Here is a 9,380-nt window from a genome sequence, read left to right as displayed (position 1 = left end):
TCTGTGAATTTTTCATTTTTACATGGCTTATTTTTTTTTTACTTCCTTACTCTGTCTTTTTAAAGCATTAACTTTATGACTCTGTATACTCTACGTACATTTATCCAATACTGTGACCCATTTAGAGGTCTTTTATGTCTGCATCTGTCCTATTGCATTGTCTTTAATTTTCTACTGTCTTGAAGAGCTTTTAAAATGCTAAGCAACTTAGTTGTAGCTGCTCTGGATGTTGGCTCCACCTCTCTCCAATTTCAAACTGGTGGAAGTACCATTCCTGCTAGCTCTGGGGACGCCAGGTAGGAGCCGCACTCAGCACTTTAACTCTGAGAATGAGTGTGCAGTCCATAAACTCTTTTTATTTGAGTTACAGCCAAATCTGCCATGCAGAGCACTGTGCAGCCTGAAAACAGCTCTATGTATCGCAGCAGAAATCCACCATGCTCTCTTGCCTACCCAAGCCTGATTCTGCTGTCTGCCGAGGCAGGAAGAGCTGAGCCACAGGCATGATCTCAGAGTACTTTCCTCCTGATCCTTGGTAGGCATATAAACACCCAGGCCCACAAATGCTCCATAGCCAGAGTTTGCACCAGTGGCAGGGTCCAGGAAGCCTTTTAAAAAAAAAATGGCACAGTTTTTTTCCTGCTGCCATTGCTGAGTCAGGAAAATCTCTCTGTGGCACCCTGCCAACAAACAGAAAAGAGCTGTGTTAAACTCTATATTTGTGTCTAGAATTTCTTTTAAAGCCCCCTCAGGTTTTATGTGGAATTAATTTACCATGTTGGGCACCACTCTGTAAAGCAGGAGGAGAGGGCTGGCAGCTCCATGGTGGCTCTCCCTCACTATGCTTTCTTCCTCCCAGAATTCAGTTCTGTCTACTCTGCCTACCTAAGTTCTGCCCTATCAAAAGGCCAAGGCAGTTTCTTTATTCAACCAATGAAAGCAACACATAACTAGAAGGACCTCCTACACATTTGAAATAGTTATTTGTTATATTGTCCTCTTTCCCTTCTGTCTACCTTGTTACTGCTGTTTCATTGCCTTGAAGACATTTTTTTCACCCATGCAGCTCATTTGTATTGATATTTCTCAGCATAGCATAATACTTGCTTCCTCCTTTGAGTCTAATTTTGTTAGTTTCTTGCTGTTGCCTTTCTATGACTTGATATAATATCCATCATCCCACAGCATCAAACTGTAGATTAAAGGAGGTGATTTTCAGAGAGAAATGTCAGAAAATCGCTGGAACAATTTTGTTGATATTGAAGTTTAAGTCTATGATGGTAGCATGTAGCAGATCTAAAGCACTGATTTTTCTGGTCTTGGTTCATATACTTGGACAACAGAGAAACTCAAATTTATTGTCAATAATGAATAGTAAAAGCCAAAAATATGTTTGAAATCTCAAATAAAGCTATGGTGGAACTTAGCTTCTGTTTTATTTCTTTCCTTTTAAGGATAGAAAATGATTGCATTATTACTGAAAGTCAAATTGAATATATATATATATATATATATGCACTGGGATGTTTAGTGCAATGTTTGACCCATGGGAATTGGGTTAAATATATATTATTCCTGTGATTTTTTTAAGAAAGAATATTGCAATTGTGTATTCTGCTCTAAAATTAAGCAATAGTCCATAAAATCTATTTTACTTAAGATTTTAGAAGAAGGAAGAGTACTAAAAGAAATTTTAATAAAAGGTTTTGGCTCCTCAGTGATCTCCAGAACTTTCAAACTCCCTAAGTTAAATATAGTGACATCATGGTTAAGAAGTTAATAATAACCAGAAGTTCAGCAGTGAAAACTCACATTGTATGGCAAATACAATTCTCAACTTTAACTGAACCAATATTTCCTGAGGAAATGTGGCTTCTCATTACTAAGATCCATTGTCTCATGCATCAAGTCAAAGAGTCCTCAGAACTATTACCATAAACATTTCAGTGTTTTATGAAATCAATATGTGCTTTCCTGTACATAAATTTTGACAGTATCTCAACATTACAATGAAGCATAGAACATTCACAGGCTTAGCATGCATTCAATTGGACTGGTTAGTGAATATTCTGTAATGATCTTTCTTATAAATAAGACCGATGCTTTCCCCAGATGGTACTTTTAATGTTTAAAGCACTGTGTTAATACTCACTTATTATTTTATCTTGTATGTGTTATTCAAACTTTTATTCTTCTACAATTTCTTATGCTCCCTCCAAACAGCAGGGTGTGTTGTGTGTGGGGGGGGTGGCAGGAGGAAAATGAGCTGGAAGGTGGAAAAGAATGTTATGAAATCACGTCTTCTGACCACCATGTGACTGTTACCTCAATCAACTCATAGCATCAGTGGTCACTTGCACAAGTCCTGCAATGAGACTGGGCCTGCCAGGACACATAGCAAATGGGCTCAGGAAGCATAATCAAGAGGGGCTGAACTCAAGGCAGAGTGGCCAATCACGCACTCAGGGGTGATTTGCAGCTAATAGTTGCTAGGAAAGTGATGTCCTTCTCTTCAGCAGTAGATAGTCACTAGAGTGTTGCCTATACTCCAATAAATATCCCCCCCCCATTCAGCAAGGCTCATGAAAGCTCGTAAGGTTTTTTAAATTATGTAAATAATAGCTAATATGGGATGATTCAAAGACACAGATATATCTAAATGTTATTGAACCAAAATGAAGAAATAATCCAACAAAAGAGTATATAATATAATTACTGTTTAAAGCACTGTGCTAATACTTATTATTTTATCTTGTATGTGTTATTGAAACTTTTATTCTTCTACAATTTCTTATGCTCCCTCCAAACTGCAGGGTGTGTTATGGAGGAGGTGGGCAGGAAGAAAATGAGCTGGAAGGTGGATAATATTTTTTCTATTAAAGGTTATTTGTAACGCTGTTTATTGCTGACCTTGTTGACACCGAGTTACCACCTTCAATGGCTGTCATGTATAGTACACAACTTCATCTGCCAATCAGCAGAGAAAAATGCATCTGTAAAATGTAAAACTACTTCTAAAATATGACTAGCTTTTAAATCACTAGACAATTTCTAGGGCATAGTTGCAACTTATAACGCACACCAGCCTTGAGTTCAGACCCTCTTGATTATGCTTCCTGAGTGCGGAATGCAGATGTGAGCCACCGTCTTTCATTTAAATTGCTAAGATTTTGATAATGTCAGTTATCTTTCCTTGTAGTGTAAGCTTCACCTTATCAGTTTAGAAGCTGTGGGTGATTGGAGCTGTTGTGTATATTGTTTGTGCACAGGTATATATGAGTACGTGCCATGGGTGTGAGTACAGAGGTCAAAGGAGAACACCTGGTACCTTCCTCTAGCACTCTCAATCTTATTTCTTTTCCAGTTTTTTTTTAAATCACTTCTTTTGTTTATTTGCAATTACAATGTGATTACATCATTCCCTGTTTTGTTCTTCCCTGCTAACCTACGTACCTCTCCTTATTCTCCCTCATTAATTACTGCAAGCATACATGTATACATGTGTACATACAATACAGTCTGCATCATGTTACTTGCCAATATGCTTCATGGCTGGCCAAACCTGAAACTTGCTGGATGATTTAGCTAGGCTTGATAGAAAGGGAACACATGAGATGATCTGCCTGTCTTTGTCCCCCACTGCTAGGATTATGGGCTCATGTTTCACAAGAATTTTGGGGATTTGAACTTATGCCCTCTTGCTTTTACAGCAAGCACTATTATCCATTGATCTATTTCACATCCCTCAGTTTAAAACCTTAAGAGTAAGATTCAATTTCCTGAGAAAGAAGGGATTCTCAGTACTGTAACAGAAACCTGCCAAGTCCCCAACCTTTTCCTCTCTTCCCAGCATGCTGGACTGGCCTGAATTGCAGATTTCTTATTTGACATTTCTACAAGTGTATTGCCAAATCCTTAAAATGACTCTCTGAACACACTCTTCCTGCCTCCTCCTCGTGCCTCTTTGTCTCTCCTCCCTTCCTCCCTCTCTCCACAGTGGATTGTCCTTTTTAGCCTAATAGAACAAAGTAATGCCATTTGCAGGATATGGAGTCAACTGGAGATATTCACATTAGGGGAATTAAAGTCCTCTCTAAAAGACAAATAGTCGTGGTTTTTATGGTTGTGTGTCTTAAATTGTATATAGATACGTAAAATCATGACTGTAAATGACATGAATGTAGATGCAAACTGTCCTAGGAAGTAAAAGGTCATATAGGAGGGGAAGAAGTGATATAATGGAAGTTGTGTACATGAGAAAAATTTATTCAAGGTATATAACTGCATAAAAACATCCTTGTGTAACATAGAACCATGTGCAGAGAATGCACACATTGAAACTTTCAAAAACAAGAAAATAATGATGTGAGTCACAGTTGGAAAAACATATTGAAAAAGCCCATAGTCAATGATTTGAACCTTGCTTGTGTAAGAACTGATAGACTTCAAGGGTAAAGAAAAAGAAAAGGCAAGGGACTTTAACAAGCAGAAGAGAAAACACACAGACAGCAGTATTACTCTTCCCACAAAGGCAAATCAAAACCACAGTTGTTTACCATTACATACTAACTTGAAATAAACCAAACAGTAATTATATTATTATGATAATCATTTTGCCATGCAAGATGCTGAGGACTCAGAATAACAGGAACTTTGAGGCACTACCATTGAGAATGTGAAATGTTACATTCCTGTGGAAACCAGTCCTTCACTTCCTCAAAGTGTGAAACCTTATGAGTCCCCAATCTTATTTCGAGGTGTTTACCTAAGATAAATGAAAGTGTATGTCTACAAAAATAACTATGTGGAACAATTTGTATCCTTAATAACTCTAATCAGTAAATCACTAATGTTCATGTCATAATTAGCATGCAATTAGGCCATACAATGTATAGCAAATTAAGTAGTACTAGTAACACAACAAAATGCACTACTGAAACATGCAAAGAAAAGACGCATCTCAAAATTATTCTGGTGGTTGCAAGATCCAAACTGAAATATCTTCATGAGTTATAATTCCTTGCAATATAGAACTATAGGGATGGGTTTTCAAATACATCGGCAGAGACACAAAGGAGTCTGAAAACATCTTTTAGTAAAGAAAATAATTTATCTCGTTTAGCTTTTGATCATATAACTACATATGCTTCTAAGAACAGAGTGGTATGTCTTTAAAAAGGGAATTTTTCACTGGGGAGGAAATTGTTACACAATCAAGAGGACCAAAGTTCCTTCACCAGATTCTATGCAAAAAGCCAGCTTTGGTGACTTGCATCTGTAATTAAAATGCTGAAGAGACAAAGACTGGATGATTGGGGTCTCATAGCTAGCCATTCTAGCCTCATTGAAGATCCCCGGGTTTGGTGACTGTCTCAGAACAAGAAGAAGAGAGATTAAGAAAGACACATGACAGGTGTCAATGTCTGGCATCTATGAAGATGCAACCCCACAAGCACTATAGAAAAACACACAAATACACATTCACGCACACACATACACATAGTCAATGCCGACTTTCACTACATGGGAATTATATCTAAAGAAACAGAATAAAATTAAGAGTTAAATGGGTGACTGGAAAAGTACATATATGAGAAAACAAAGTCATGGAACAAAGCAAACACAAATAATGTCCTTGCAGAGGACCTGGAGTCTGCTCCCAGAATCCACATTGCCACTCACAGAACTCTGTCACTCCAGTTTCAGAATATTTGACCCCCTTTCCTGGCCTCCACGAGCATCAGGCATACACTTCCACATGCATGCTGGCTGGTTCACTGTTGTAGGAGCTGCGGGCTGCATTCTGCCACCCAGCTCACGCCACCGGCTAGCTTTACCCGAAATAACAACGCACAAACTGTATTCATTTAAACACCGCTTGGCCCATTATATCTAGCCTCTTCTCAGCTAACCCATTTCTAATGTGTGTAGCATCCCAAGGTGCACTTACCGGGAAAGATTCAGCATGTCTGACCTGGCAGCTTCCTTCATTGCGTCTGCCCGGGAGAGGGGAGCATGGCCTCTGAGCTCACTTGCTCTTCCTCCAAGCATTCTGTTCTGTTTACTCCTCCTACCTATGTTTTAACCTATGAGGGCCAAGCAGTTTCTTTATTATAATTAACCAATGACCTTCCTCCATCATTTCCCCTTTTTCTGTTTAAACAAAAAAAGGAAGGCTTTAACTTAACATAGCAAAATTACATATAACAAAACAGTTATCAAGTAAAAATTACAATCTTTATCATAACTAAGAAAAACTAACTATTCTTCAACTCCATCAAAGACTCCAGAAAGATACAATATTATCTAAGCAAACAAGAAATAAGAAACTTACAAAACTCTAGAAATGACAGAGACATCTCGCTGCCTGGACAGTTACCCAAAGTTTCTCTGTACCGTTGGGGCATACATCTTCGGCCTACAGGCCCATAGTTTCCAGCAGACATTTCCATGAAGCAGGAAATTTCAAAGGCAGTTCAGTCACTATCTATTGTGTCCTGCAGAATGTCTCACAGACTCTTTCATAAGTCAGGAACCCTGAAAGATCATCTCACCTTTAGGCAAGTTCAGCAGTCCTCTCTCTGAGGGTTCACTGTGTCCAGTTTATGCAATAGTCCAGGCAAGAACAGTTTCTTGCCCAAATGGCTATCAAACTCCATAAAGATCCTCTTCGATGCCCATCTTCTTCTTGAAGTAGATTGGTTTTTCCAGGAGCAGACATGTCTCATTTTCATGAAAAACCCTAAGCTATTAAAACATTAAATAGCATATTTCGTAGTCTTTGAAAGATATGAAGAATGCCGATCTAACTGAAATATATCGATATATCTAGAAAATCTAACTATCATGACTACAAACTTGACTATTATTAATGATTATCCATTAACAACCTATATACATTACATTTTTAAGTAAACTACACAATCACAATACCTTAATCAAGATCAGAAATACATATACATATAACAAAATTGACCTTAAATTTAAATCACTGAAGCAAAATCCATATCAATGAAAATTATTCACATCTATATCATATCCTTCTTTAAATGTAAAAGAACATTTATAAACAATCTTTGGGAACATGGGCACAGTTTTTTCTCTCCAAACTGCTTCCTGCTGAATGGGGGTGCTGTTATTTAGGTCTTTCATGGTATAACTTGTGTGCTAGTTTCATCTTAGTTGGCAGTTGAGTGAAGCAATTTTTTGAAGATGTTCACAGTAACCTTTCAGGAAGGCATGGCCCATCATACCATATTGGAATAGAAGAAATCCACAGGGTCTCATCCTCTGTGAAAACAAAAGAAGAAACTCCTTTCCAAAGTATCATATCCTTAGATCCAAATTCTAAAGTCAGGCTGATGTACATATCTACCCAAAGCAGAAGCTCCAGGTACCCATGCACAAGCACAATCTGTAACAGAGAAAGTCAAAAGCAGTAGGCTGATAAACACATAGTATGTGGTGCTTTATGTGGGAGACCTCTACATAGTAGAGACTGGGAGAAGCTGTATCTACCAATGCTGCTCTTTGTACAAACTGCCCACATTTCAGTATATGGGTTCAAATTCCATCTCTGCTACTAACTATGCAAGGTGACCTTAGGAAACTTACCCAACCTGTTTATGTCTCGGCTTCTCCAACTATAAAATAACAATAAAATGGTACTCCTCTTGTAGGATTAGTCATGGAAATTAATTGGCCTATGATTAATAATAAAGTGTTAAGTGATTATAGATGACTCTTAAATATTACAGTATAATGATGAAAAATAAATGTAAAATATGCAAGCACACATATTTTAACTGTGCTTACAATAGTTTCAATATGAAATGGAAGTTACATATGTATATGGCACCATTATTATCAAGGAAACAATAACAGCAATATCAGCTATATGAATCTATATATGTTTGTAAAATAAAATCCTGGGAGTACATTTAAAAACAAATATGTTACTATTATTATGCCCTTGAAAAACTGAGAAAGAATCATACTGAAGTTGCCCTACACAGAACTTTTCCTCTGATGTCTAATCCATTGTATTTCAAGGAGAGATAAGAAATGATGGAGTTGTAGCAAAATGCTGAAGTTTTTTTTACAGAAAACTATAGATTTTTGTTGTGTTACGCAGTGGGATTCTATGTAGACCCCTGAATTTCTTCAAGTGGTTTGCTTGACAAAAGTGTAGGCTCTTAGAAGTAGATGTGCAAAAAGAGCAACTTGGACACCAGTTACATTTTCACATCAGACACACTGTGAGTGGAGTGGGACTGAGGCCTTGAACTGAATCTGCTCTAAGCGAGAACGGCTACTACAAGGGGAGTTATGGGTGCCAAGGAGAATTAGAAAGGACCTTGGAGAAAGCCCAGGACGGATCTGGGAGGGAGTACAAGGACAGGGCCTGTGACTCTGCATCGAGACTTCTGCCTGGGGTCCTTTCTTCCCTCTGTCACCAACGTTCAACCCGTAAATCCCAGGGGGCAAGCATGGAGAAAGCACAGTAGGGAACCAGATTTATTATGAGAAAGAACCTCCCTAGCTTGGGCAGCAAGAAGTTTCTCTAGCCCTGAGAAGTCAGTTTTGAGGAAATAAAAGTGAACATGAGGGAAATACACAGGGATTTGAGCACAAATATTGTATTCTTTTCATTGTTGCAGAACTTTGTTTAATTTGAAAGTTTTTTCTTTAATTTGTAGTTAATTCTACAATAAGAAAGGGTTGGATTGTGTGGTGATTTAGAAAGGCTAAGTGGCTTGTGTAGTTATCTGGGAAACAATTTTGAAAATAGTTCAAATACCAGGCAACTTTCAACCAGCAGCACTGTCCAGAGTGTTAGTGTTTCCTTTATTGCAGTATATTGGCATTTCTCCAAACATGGGGGAGAGGTGAGGAAAAACTAGTAAATAGGGAGGGAGAGAAGTAGAAAGCATCTTAACATTGCTCTTTATTTTCTGAGCATTTTGTATTATATACAGTGTGCTTTGATATATACCCCATTATCCTGCACTCCCAAGATCTCCTTCCATCCCCCTCTCAACATTATGTTCAAAGTTACATGCCTATATATAACTATTTATTGAAAGGGGGGAGGGACGGAGGGAAGAAGGGATGGATAGATAGATAGATAGATAGATAGATAGATAGATAGATAGATAGATAGATAGATAGATAGACAGACAGACAGGCAGGCAGGCAGGCAGGCAGGCAGGCAGGCAGGCAGGCAGGCAGACAGACAGACAGACAGACAGACAGACAGTTAAGTCCAAAATGAATGCTACCCAGATGTAGCATTTTTCCTTTCCTATCTAGACAGGGACTATATTTCCTAAACATCTTGCCTGTGTATAGAGGAAGTGTAGAGTGCCTTAGTGTTTCCA

Source organism: Microtus ochrogaster, chromosome 2 (assembly GCF_000317375.1).
Source record: "Microtus ochrogaster isolate Prairie Vole_2 chromosome 2, MicOch1.0, whole genome shotgun sequence".
NCBI classification, from domain to species: domain Eukaryota; kingdom Metazoa; phylum Chordata; class Mammalia; order Rodentia; family Cricetidae; genus Microtus; species Microtus ochrogaster.
Note: the sequence above shows the minus strand (reverse complement) of the source record.